This window comes from Macrobrachium rosenbergii, chromosome 58 (assembly GCF_040412425.1).
Source record: "Macrobrachium rosenbergii isolate ZJJX-2024 chromosome 58, ASM4041242v1, whole genome shotgun sequence".
Lineage (NCBI taxonomy): Eukaryota > Metazoa > Arthropoda > Malacostraca > Decapoda > Palaemonidae > Macrobrachium > Macrobrachium rosenbergii.
In genome coordinates, this window is record NC_089798.1 from 17630175 (window position 1) to 17643839 (window position 13665).

Sequence of the window (13665 nt, forward strand, 5' to 3'; positions counted from 1 at the left end):
CTATGTTCTCGGTAGGTGACTCCATCCCTACCCCCTGCACGACTAAGATAGCAGTGCTGACTAGTCAGGCGGGAATTGAGGGTAAGCCGCTACCTCAACTCCGGGAGACAGATCCCACCTCTCTTGTCTTCCCCGGAGATTCAGAATTTTGGCTGGGAGCTCCAGCCACGTTCACGGTGGGCAAACTCGACCCCGAGTGCGCCTCATCCCTCTTTAGTGAGCAGCTTCCCAAGGTTCCGGAGGCTCTGTTAAAGGCGGAATTTGAAGCTAGGTGCAGGTTGAGTCGCTCTCTGCATTCCGTGACTATTACAGAGGCAACGGCGGTGACCTACGCCGAAGAACCTCTGTTCCAGGTCCTGACCAAATCCCTGTTAGCGGGATTCCAGGCGGACCTGTATGATTTCGTAGTGGCGAGACTAAATTGCCAGAAGCACATCTTTGCGGACGCCACTATAAGACACGAACCCAATAGGCTCATGAAGAGTTCTATTTGGGGCCCTAATATCTTTCTGGAGGATGAGGTCAACAATGTTCTGGCGGAGGCAACCAGAGCAAATCAGAGCCTCCGCTCCCGCTGGGGTCTCCCCTTCAAAAGGAAGGCCACCGAGTCCGCCGGACCTCAAGCCAGGATGGGGAAAAGGTTCAGGAGGTACAAAAAACCTCAAACTCAAACTATGCTCCAGGCTGTACCGGTCTCCCAGATCGGTCAGCCTTCGACCTCGAAAGCCCAGCCTCAACAACAGTTTGTGCTGATGCAGCCGGCTCAGCATACCCTTGCTTCTCCAACCTTCGTGGCGTCCCCGGCTTTCAACGCTTTGTTTGAAAGCCAGGGGGCATTTCGGGGTTTCAATAGGAACGCGAGGGGAAGCAGAGCCAGAGCCTCCTTCAGAGGTAGGTTTGCGTCACGTCCTCTCTCACGGGGAAGAGGAGGCCGAGGTAGTAGAGGAAGCAAGCCCTCTCCCGCCCAATGAGTCTCCTCAGGTAGGTGGGAGGTTATATCTCTTTCGGGACCGTTGGACCTTCAGTCCGTGGGCCCACAGCATAGTTTCCAAAGGTCTGGGATGGAGCTGGAGCAGAGGTCCTCCTCCGCCAGTCAGATTCCATCAGTCTCCATCCAAAGCCCTCCTGGACTTCGTAAAAGAGCTGCTTCAAAAGAGGGCAATAAAGAAAGTGAGGCACCTGAAATTTCAAGGCAGACTGTTCAGTGTTCCGAAGAAAGGCTCCAGTCAGCAAAGAGTAATCCTAGACTTGTCTTGTCTCAATTTATACATTCAATGCGACAAGTTTCGCATGCTTACAATCTCGCAGGTACGGACCCTACTTCCCCGTGGGGCCATCACCACCTCTATAGATCTTTCAGACGCCTATTATCACGTCCCGATTGCGAGAAATTTCTCTCCTTACCTAGGATTCAGACTAGGAAAACAAGCTTACTCGTTCAGAGTCATGCCATTCGGGCTCAACATAGCCCCCAGAATCTTCACCAAACTGGCAGAAACAGCAGTCCAGCAACTACGTGCCCAGGGGATCATGTTAGCCGCATACCTGGACGATTGGATAATTTGGGCACCCAACGCCAAGGAATGTCGGAGAGCAACATCCATAGTAATCAGCTTCCTGGAATCCTTAGGCTTTCAAATAAACAGGAAGAAATCCCGCCTTGTTCTGGAGGCTCGATTTCAATGGTTAGGAATCCAATGGGATCTGGACACACACTAACTGTCACTTCCGCCAGCAAAAAGGAGGGAAATAGCCAAAGCTACCAGGCAGTTCCTCAAAAACAAAAGAGCCTCGCATCGTACCCAGGAAAGAGTCCTAGGCTCTCTTCAGTTCGCGTCAGTAACAGATTTGTTGCTGAAAGCCAAACTGAAGGATATAAACAGAGTATGGCGGAGACGAGCCAACAGCAGATACAGGGACAAAGTGTCCCTAATTCCGCTGGTGCTGAGGAAAAGGCTTCGACCGTGGTCAACAGTCAAGAGTTTGTCAAGGTCAGTGCCTCTCCAATTTCCCCCTCCATCATTGGTGATCCACACGGATGCTTCCCTGAGAATATTCCCAACACAAGAAAGTTCAAGGAACGTGGTCCACTATGTTCTGCCAGTTCCATATCAACATTCTGGAAGCAATGGCAGTATTTCTAACCTTGAAGAAACTGCGTCCAACCAGACAGATTCATAGCAGACTGGTACTGGACAGTGCAGTAGTTGTGCATTGCATAAACAGAGGGGGCTCCAAGTCGAGCCGGATCAATCAAGTAATGATAGCAATTTTCTCCCTGGCAAGAAAACACCGTTGGCATTTGTCAGCTACCCATCTGGCAGGTGTCCGGAATGTCATTGCAGATTCACTGTCCAGGACAACTCCACTGGAGTCGGAATGGTCACTGGACAAAGCATCATTCAAATGGATTTGTCGTCAGTTACCAGGTCTCCAGGTAGACCTGTTTGCCACAGAGAGCAACCACAAACTTCCATGTTACGTTGCTCCCAATCTAGACCCTCTAGCTCTCTCCACAGATGCGATGTCAATAGATTGGAACATGTGGCAAAGAATCTATCTGTTTCCACCAATAAACCTATTGATGAAAGTTTTACACAAGCTCAGATCTTTCAAAGGTCAAGTAGCCCTGGTGGCACCCAACTGGCCGAAGAGCAATTGGTTTCCTCTTCTTCTAGAGTTGAAACTCCGGTGCATACAAATCCCCAGGCCAAAGTTGACACAAATAGTACAAACTCGGACTGGGTCAGCTTCCTCAAGAATTCTGAATGCCCTAGCTTTATGGACTTCATGAAATTTGCAGCTCAGAAAGATGCTAATATTGATCCTATTAATACACTGTTCATAGAATCAGACAAAAGGAATCTACCCTCAGACAATATGACTCAGCAGTTAAAAAAGTTAGCATTATTCCTGAGAGAATCTGAAGCTAAAGAGATGACCACGAACCTTGCAATCTCGTTCTTCAGGTCATTATTTGAGAAAGGACTGGCCTCTAGTACTATTACTACAGCAAAGTCGGCTTTAAGAAAGATATTTTTACATGGTTTCAATATTAACTTAACGGACTCACATTTTTCATCAATTCCTAGAGCATGCGCTCGTCTGAGACCAGCAACCCGTCCCCACACGGTTTCCTGGTTCTTAAATGATGTACTTAAATTAGCATCGGACACTGATAATGAACGGTGTTCATATTTGAGTCTGTTAAGGAAAACGTTATTCTTAATTAGCCTAGCTTCAGGTGCCAGAATTTCTGAACTGTCTGCTCTCTCTAGAGAACCGAACCATGTTGATTTCTCCCGTCAGGAGAAGTTCTATTATCTCCGGATCTCAAGTTTTTAGCTAAGAATGAAGATCCACAAGATAGATGGTCCCCTTGGAAGGTTATCCCCCTTCCACAGGATCTGTCCTTATGTCCAGTTACCACTTTAAAGGCTTATTTAGATAGAACTTCTAATATAATGTCTGGCCCTCTTTTTGTTAGGGAAAATGGAGGAACCATTTCCTTAAAGGCCATCAGGCAACAAATACTGTATTTTATAAAGCAAGCTAACCCGGATTCAGTACCTAAGGTACATGATATCCGAGCAGTGGCCACCTCCACTAATTATTTTCATAATATGAATTTTGAAGATCTTAAAAAATATACGGGTTGGAAATCACCATCAGTGTTCAAACGCCACTACCTTAAATCTCTAGAGGCTCTAAAATTTTCCACAGTGGCTGCAGGAAGTATTGGTCCTTCTGCCCTAGATTAGCCTATGTAATCTTAGTTATCCTGTCCCCTTTTCCTCTCTCGCCTACCTGCCTCGTTTACTCACCATGCCGTCTATCTTTAGGTCAGGCCTGCTTCACAGCCTGACTCCTGACCATGTTGTATATTGTGTCTATTTCCTTTTTGTTAGCATTTAGTGTCTTGGTGTTACCAAATGTTTGTGTCTGTATGCCTTATATTTTTAATCATGTCTTATTATTACTACTTGGGTGATTAAAACTCAGTAATTTTCTTATAGTTTTATTTATCTCCATTAAAGTATTTGTTAGAGGGCTCCACCAAGCTTTGTATGACTGTTTCTCTGTTATGATTTCACCGGGTGACACAGGTCGAACCCAGAAAAGGGATTTTGACAAAGGAAAAATCTATTTCTGGGGGAAGACCTGTGTCACCCAGTGACCCATCCCTGTTCTTCCTTCCCCCCCTGAGTGGCATACCAAGCTTGGGATGGGTGCTAATTTGGAATGATACCAAGATGGCGGCTGAGGTGTTGGTTGGCTGGGAGATGGGCGCGAGGTATGTGACGGCCCCTCACTTTCCGGGGTTTTGAGATTGGAGATCTCTATAGGGCAGAGGCCTGTGGCAGTGGCAACACTCACCCTTTGTGTATACCGACACCATTATAAATGGCGCTCGAACTGGGGTCAGTAACCCTGGCATTGTATTTAGCTTTTCTCTGGTATTTTTAGCAATACTTATACCTAGAAATATGTGCTAAATGGATATTTCACCGGGTGACACAGGTCTTCCCCCAGAAATGGATTTTTCCTTTGTCAAAATCCCTTTATTAATACCAGCTAATTCTGGAGGTTCATGCAGAATGACTTATGATAATTCAGTACAAAGAGAAATTGAATAACAAACAAGAATTAGCTTAGCCTACACTATGGCATATCATATACGGTAGCATAGGCTACACTATACTGTACTCTGTATTCACATAGTATCATATTATACAAACATCAACATAACAAATATGCATCTTTTCCATGGATCTTTTAAAATATTATACTTTAATTCACTGTATCCATTAATATTGTATATACATTATATGCTTTTGTATTCTAAATTGCGATCATAGCGACCAGTGTTTTGGTTTGGAAATCGATTACATGGTAAGTTTATTTCGCCGTGTTTAACTCAGTTCAGGGTGCTTTTCTTGCTTCTAGTTAGCATAAATGAATCTCAAGATACTTTATTTATATGGGGCAAGGTTATTTTATGTTATACAAAGTGTTTTTAAGTTGACATTCAACTTAAATATGTCTCATTGTGAAATGAATTTTGCAATTTTTTTCATTAGTAGATGACATTGGCCATTTGGGGAATGTTTTGTGTAAAAAAAAATCAAGATTCCTTTTGCTATTTTCACTTGATTTCATCATAATATGAGCTTTACGTATTGGTCTTTTATCGGCGTAAAAATAGCAGTAATATTTGTTCTTTCATGCCCAGTAGTTTTGATTAAAATACTATCCCCATTTTAATTACGGTCTCAATTTTCATCCATGTTGCTGATGCATGATAATTTATAGTCATTAGCAGCTTGAACTTTGTTTTCTCGGCTTCAGCTACAACTTGCAGCTTAAATTTAACAGTATACTAGTATATTTCCATGCTGATCTTTTATCCATAGCAAATAAGGGTATAATGTAAAAATATATCAATCGTATTCTACTTAACTTCATTTGTACTATAACTATAGTAATTGTTTATTACCGTATGATGGTTGAAATACAAGCAAAATGGCTGTTGTTATCCGATTCGGTTATAAGCAAGACAACAGTTTCTTGTTCAGTTGTTTATGGCTGTATGCATTTACGCAAGAGTATAACGTTACTAACAATACTTTTATCATTCGCTTTTACCTTTTTTAACTAGAAGATGGGATAAAGAGATGGAGGAAAAGAAGTTGGTCTATTGTAATTTGGTCTCTCTCACTGCCTGATTGTATGCTGCTGCCTGTGCCCACACAAAATTTACAAATGTTTGATAAATACTGTCATATCGGTATTAATTGCTCACTCCATCAAATTATCGTAAATCGAGCACTACCTGGGTACCTGAGTATTTTAATAGTTTTATCACAAAAAGGGCATTTGGTCATGAAAATGACATGAAAATACAGCAATTTGTGAATATTTGTCAGTGAAAAATACTGCAAATGGGCTAATTTTCAGCAAATAATGCGTATATATGTTCCATAGAGAAATCTGCGAATAGGTGAGTCCGCGAATCGTGAGATCACGAATACGGGGGCTTTACTGTATTTGAAAATTAGTAAATCATTGTAATGTGTACAGTACATACATATGGAGTGTTGTGAACTTCTTGAAGTTTTAGTTTCATATTTTTATGTTTATGATACAGTAATTCATATTTCATTAAGGATATGTACAGTACTGAGAGAGAGAGAGAGAGAGAGAGAAACTGAGGTAATATCCTCAATCAGCTGATTATGAGAACATAAATATTACAAATGGCTGGATGATTTTTTTTTTATACATATTACAACATACTGACACATTGACCATGTGAAGAGTAGCACCTGGGCAACAGTCTCTCTCTCTCTCTCTCTCTCTCTCTCTCTCTCTCTCTCTCTCTCTCTCTCTCTCTCTCTCTCTCTCTCTCTCTCTCTCTCTCTCAATATGAATTACTGTATCATAAACAAAAATACAGAACTAAACTAAAACTGTATGAGAGAAAATGGCTGTGCCTGAATATAGGGGTAACTTGATTAGTTTTTGCACATATGTAAGCCATCTATTTTTAAGGGTAATGTTGTAAGATGACTTTGAAATAATATTAAAGTGTTTTAGGATGATAGTTTAAAGTATATTTGGTGTTTGAACTATTAAACTAGGCAGTTATAAGAATTTTTAGAGGGGTTTTCCAACTCATCACAGATTTTCGGTGATCATGGGTGGTTGTGGCCCCTATCCCCAGGGATCAACTACAATTTGAAATTGCACTAGTGAAAGTGAGGCCTGGATTAGTGATGGAACCAGATTAACAATTGTTGAATTAGTGATGGTTAACCTGTACCGTGAAGAGAGTTAAAGGAGATGCATATTAGATTGCATAAATTGCATATATACCTCAAGCAGTAATGGATACTTTCATATTTCCAAAGGGGGTACTTTGTCTCTGTCTCACAGGGTCTTTGGAAATATTAAGGTTTCCATTTTGCTTTGCCATATTTCTAACTCAATTATTTCAATGGGAAAATCAGCTGTGGATTAAAATCCTTTTTCATATTGCGAATACTTTGTATTACCAATTGCTGTTTGATGTAGCAGCAAATGAAATGCTTCTATCAGCAGTTATGTCTTTCCATCTGAAAATTAGACATTTTGTTATTGTTTTTATTACAGTATTTTGGATCACAGTCTTTGATATAATAATATAATTTTTAACAGTTGTGATCTGTAGAGAGTTGTGTTTTTCCCCTCCATTTTTATGCTTTGAACAAATTGACAGCATATTATTCTATTTGCAGGAAAGAAAGTAAAGTTCGTCTACACCCAACATCATCTTTGCTGGACACAGTTGGTAACAGCAATGGCCCCATTAGTGCTGCTCATAGAGCATTAGTCAGCACGCTGTCTTCCGACTGGTTGGTATTTGATGAGATGGTACGAATTGGTATCATTGCTCATGTAAGAACTGTTACTCTGGTTTCCCCACTTACTGTACTGCTTCTAGCAGGTCCTATGAGACTGCCATTGGATGCTTTGTCTGAACCGTCGAGTAGTAAGTATAGTGTAGGATTCTTTTGTTGTTGAATATAAGATATATTTTGAAAAATGTATTTTTGTGTCATAGCCTTGATGCTACATTAAAGAGTTATATGGTATCATTGATGTTTTGAAATACAGTAATTAAAGAGAAATCCAGGAAACTAGTATATTAAAATACATATACTAGTGACAAATACTGTATTGTAATAGTTGGAGTTTGTGAAGCATATTTTTTATAGTTTTTAATAGTTAAGCCTTAGGATGTCACCTCCCCTTGCAAGCTATGTGTTAGTTATTTGTAACTGTATGTGTTATATTTAGGGGGTAGTGGAGATTGCAGTAGTGATAGTGAGAGTGAAGATCGACCTGCTGGCTTGAGTTGTCTTGTAAGAATTGACAACTGGATTCAGTTTTTAGGTGATCCACAAGCTGCTCATTTAGCTCTTCAGCTAAGGCATAAGCTCCATGCACTAATCCTTAGAAGACTCCGAGCTCCAAACAAGCCTCTAACTCAGGTAAATATGATTACTGTTATGTCTTACAAACATTTTTTTGGTGTGAACTGAAAACTCTTGTCTTTGAAGTGTGCAGTTTGCAAACATATTTACCTAGAGAAAGTGGGTTATATATTGAAAACTAAAAAATAGTGTATGTACAATAGCCATACCTCAATTTTTGTGTGTGCTTATCACCCAACGGACAAAAATTATCTGGGTTGGTAGTTTCCATACAAATGAAACCTTCAGGCTGTTCTACAAAAATTTCACAATCATTGGTTGCATTGGTGAGTGGTTTTTACATCTAACTGATAAACATTCAAACCAAATTGAGCTGCCAGTTGCATAACTACTCACAATGATGTTAACTTGGCAGTAGGAGCAAAAGCCTGGTAGTCAATTCCTTCTGTTTGAAGATAACCTTTTCAGAACATAACGAGCCTTATATCGAGTACACCCATCAGGTCCTCCCTTGAGTGCATATAGTATTTCTTCTTACAGTTCTGTACACCATTTTTATGTGATGACATGGCCTCTTTATATGTTATCAGACCACCTAAAATTATTTTATAGCAATAGTCAACATTTTGGTTTATATTGTCACTAATTTCATAATCATCAAAGCATTTTGGCAACTTTCTTTCTCTTACAGGATTCCTCCTAATTTTGGGTAATTGCAGAACTTTAGGATCACAGCACTGCATTTTCATTGTTACTGTCAGCATGATTTTTATGGACCACACCACTTTCACACTTTCTGTCATCATTATCTTTACTAAAATCTCCTGCATAATCATGGCTCACTTCAGGGATAAAACCTGTATTTGTCCCATTCTTTTCAGCAAACACAACACACCTGTAGTTTTTACATATTTGTTGTCAGGATGATACACAAGATAATCTGGGCTTCCTTTGTCATAACCAGCAAACACACCTTTCCTACTACAAGCATCCAGCTTTGACATTACTTTACATTTTCATGAGCGTAACACTCCACCCCAAAATCATGCATTCTGCTTAAGTCAGGTTTCTTACCAGTGAGTACATAAGAAGGGAGTTTGTTTAATATATGGGCTATAGCACCGATTTCTTATGCATGCAGCAGCATTGACTGCTTATAGCCATAAAAATTTGGGTAACATGGAACTTAATATAAGGCAACATGTCATTTCAAATAAGGTGTGCCAGTTTCTCTCATCTACACCATTCTGATGTGGTGAATAGAGAGCTGTACACATGTTTGATGCAGTTTCTCAATAGAACATATTGAAACTCCTTATAAGTGAACTCATTGCCATTGTCACTCCTGAAACACTTTGCCTTAACATGTGAAGCAGAATCTGCTGAAAACTTTTCAAAAGCTCATATTGCATCGCTCTTATAATTAAGAAAGTAAACAAACATTACACTGGAATGATCATCAGTAAAAGTAATAGCAAATCTGAAACCTCCTATAACTACTGGGTGAGCTGGACCAGCTAAATCAGTATGAACAGGTTCAAGAGCTTTTGCACTTCGACATATAGTTACATTGCTTTTAACAAGAGGTCCCCCTAATCCCAACCCCTTGATGAGGTGGGGGCTTAGGGATCCACTGCAGGGAGTGTATGCTCTTTTACACATACTCTCTTTGCTGTGGATTCAACCAAACATTGGGACCTATAACTCTTTTACTCCTATAAATTTCCTCCTCCCTTCTTCTTCTTTCATTGACGACCTTTGCATGGTATTGAATTTCGGAAATCACTGCTCTTGTAACTTTGAAGAGGGTGGAGTTGGACAGGATGCCGCTTCACCTGTAGAACTAGAGTACCAGATGTGGTTGAGTGAGGGGAAATTTTTATGTTAAACCATGCCCTGAGTGCTGGGTCTGATCTCAACAGACTGAGGACCCCTAAGGCAATGAGGGTATGGTGTATATCCAGGTGAGGACTCCAGGGCAGTTACCACTCTGGGTAAGTATCAGTATTGCTCCTCCCCCTGTTCAGCCTCCCTGGTGAGAGGGCCCTCATCTTGGACAAAATTTATATTATTCATCTTATGAATATGAATCCTTACCTCCCTATGACTTCTGGCATGGCAGTGAACTGTTCTAAGGAAAGCTCAATTTACAAAAATCAAAGTGGTATTAAAACCCAAATTACCATATAATAAACCCAAAAAGAGTAAATACCATCATGACCCAACCTTGACTAACTTAGACTCCCTCTTTGTGGGTGGAAGTTGGTCAAGGTTTCTAACTATGGAAACTGACCAAAAGATATCACCATTAAAATTAGAAAATTACTTATCAAATAGACATTCAGTGGAAGAAATGTTGAGACAAATACAAGAAAAGACACGTCTTATAGAAGCCACAACAAAAAGTCAACCTGAAGACTATTAATCAATAAAAAATATAGATAATATAAATGGAAAAATTAAAAAACAGGATACAATGAACAGAATTCAGGGTACCATTGTACTTCCTGAAAATATAATAACCAACCAATCAAAAAGAATATGCTATTAGACTCTGTTAAAAAGATATATCCCAAGGCCCAGGATTGTGAACTATAAGTTGTACCAAATACTGTAAAAGAAGCAATAAACAAATATAAATCACAAAAATTAAATTTGAAGGTCAAGAAATCAAAATTTTAGGCCAAAACAGAGAAATAAGACCATTTGTCGCAAAGCCACCAGTGTCAGAATTGTATTAAATATGGGCATGAAAAGAAAAATTGTTGAAACGAACCTGTATGTGTGCATATTGTGGATCTGATGAATGCGCCACACAATGGAAGTGCACTGAATCAAAGTGTATAAACTGTGGGCAAGACCATCATGCAAGGTCCAAAGAATGTATGTAGTATTATATATACAATACAGAGTTAAAAATAATATAAGAAAGAACTGGTATGTATATAAAAGAAGCTAAATTAGAGTTAAAAGTGAGAGGAATTCAAGATTGTCTAAGAAACATTCATATTCTTCAAAAACAAGAACCAAAATGCATATACAGACAGTAGTAAAGGAGCACAGAAAAATAAATCTCAAGAAGAAATTAATGCTTTACAGAAAAAACTGAAATTGTAAAGAATAAAGAAACAGGTGCAAATGATATGGATTATATTTTATAAAGTTATTTTGAAATATGAATGCAAGTAGGAGCACAAGAAGATACTACTACAGAAGTAAAGTAGAAGAGGAAAGTTGTGATGGACTGGAAATTAAAGATAAAAAAGAGACCTTTGGAGAGAACACAACCCAAAATGAAAAAACCAACTATAATTAGAGAAACATCAGTTAAACCAAAGACAAAAGATATGAAGAAAGAACAAAAACAAAAACAAAATGAGAGTATACCTTTATCTCCTCAAATAAAACCTATGGAAGCAGATATCCAAGACACCGAAAAAGTAGAAGAGAACCATACCATAGATAAGAATGATTATGTCAGGGGAGAAGAGATTACTCCATCACTAATAATTGGTACAACAAGAACAAATGAAACAAGAGAAGTATACATGATAACACATGTGGATGTAATGAATGCTTCCTTGAATTATACAATAATAATAAAAACATAACAAAAGATAGTTTTACAAACCTTATAAGTTTTATGAAATATAGGAAAAAAGAAACCACTGATTTGAAACCCCGTGAAAAAGGATGCATGTGCATTGAACATTTTAAATAGTACAAAAAAAAACAAATAAATGTTGTGAGTAAATTATTAGGAAAAATCCAAGTTGATAATACAAAAAAAAAAAAGTAAAACTCCCATCAAGGAGAAATACAATGATTACTAAAATAAGAACCAATGATATGTTTACAACATGTCAACAAAACAGTATCAGCATTAGGTCAAAACAGTACTGTACACCTTAGCATCTACATCGAGAGAGGAAGAAGGAAATTTAGGTATAGCCACATATGTACATAAAGTATGTTATGATAAAGTACCAGTAAGCATTACTGACTTTGCAAATACAGTTGACCCATGACTACTCGTGGTTCAGGATTCGCCGATTCACCTATTCACGAATTTTTCTGTGGAACATAGCTTAGATAATTCATGGAAAAGTCACCTATTTATGGTTTTTTTGTATTATTATTGTATTATTATTATTATTATTATTATTATTATTATTATTATTATTATTATTATTATTCAGTAAATGGAACCTATTCATATGAAACAAGCCCACAGGGGCCATTGACTTGAAATTCAAGCTTCCAAAAAATATGGTGTTCATTAGAAATAAGAGGAAGTAAAGGGGAATACAGAAAGAAGAGATACCACTTATTAAAAAAAAAAATAATGCATATATAAAATATTTGCCAGTTATTTTCATTTTATTTTTGTGACGACATTTTTTATGATAAAAAAATTATTTTCTGAGCTCCGGACCTGTGTCAGCCGGTGAAATGTCCCTTAGAGCACACATTTCTAGGTATAAATATTGCTAAATATACCAGAGAAAAAAGCCAACAGGAATGCTTAGGTTACTACCCTCAGAGCGATCACCTATTATGTAACAGGTGTCGGTATAGAGCAGGGTGAGTGAATTTGTCCACTACCACAGGACCTAACTCTGTAGAACGTCCCAATGTCAAAACCCCGATTGCTAGAAGAGCCGTTCCAGCGGCAACTCACCCCGGACCTGTACCTGACGACCTGAGCGCCATCTACCCTCATTCCATCTTAGCACGCGTTTCTGTGATCACGCTTTTGCTTGTGCTCTGTGTTCTTTTCGCTTAATTTGGAATACCATGTCTTCTGTCACTGAAATCACCGCCACTAAGTTAAGTACCATCTTCTTGCGGGGTTTTAGTTGTATCGAGGCTGTATTTGGCCCTTAATTTAATAATTATTGGGTCAAATATCGGGCGTTCCTCTGCATTCGCCCGGCCCCGCCATGATGACCTAGCGGTACGCCTCTGTAGACCAGTTCAGTAGAGGTTTCGCTGGGTCATTTACATTAATGTTTTGTCTTACAATTGACGTTACCCCTTCAGGAAGTTCATTTTGGGGAATTTTATCTACATTGAGCGGGCCAGTGTGCTGGTATTAATACTGGTGTTAGTATCAATTCTTTAGGGAGCGTCCTCCCACGGTTTTATGCTTTTAACCCCTTCATAAAGAATTTTTTGGCTCTCGCTCGAGTAGATTTTGTTCCCCAAGCTGGTGCTATCTTACAGTCGGTTTTTCTGAATTGTGGTACAATGGATGACATGGATAGTTATGGATTAATATTACCTTAGCTTGGCGTCAGGAGCGGCCATTTTGGTTGCCCACTTCCTGTTAAACGCTTAGCTCGGGTAGAACATACCCTAGCACAAGCGTTTATTATTTTATATTTTGAGTTGTTTATGTATTGGTGTATTGTTGTTGGTTAAATTTTAGCAGTATATATTTGTGTTTTGTGGTACTAGCCTAACCCTCTCGTCTTAATCGGTGGGTTAGGCTACGTAGGTTAGCTTTGCTCATTGACTCTGCTCCCTTCTCTCCCGACTGTGTCGCTTGAGTTGTGGAAGGAGGTGTAGGCCGGTGAAGGGAGCGCCACGTTCGCTGTTCCATCCGCTGTTCCATGTGTTTTGGGTATGCTTGGGTTCTCTGTTAATCCTCCTCCCCTTCTAATGAAGGGAGAAAAGTGATTCACAA

The 13665-nt window shown here is 39.3% G+C and overlaps 1 pseudogene; it reads left to right on the plus strand.

Moving 5' to 3' along the window:
• The window catches only part of LOC136837153 (3'-5' RNA helicase YTHDC2-like), a 1085270-nt pseudogene that overhangs the window by 823059 nt on the left and 248546 nt on the right, over positions 1-13665 (plus strand).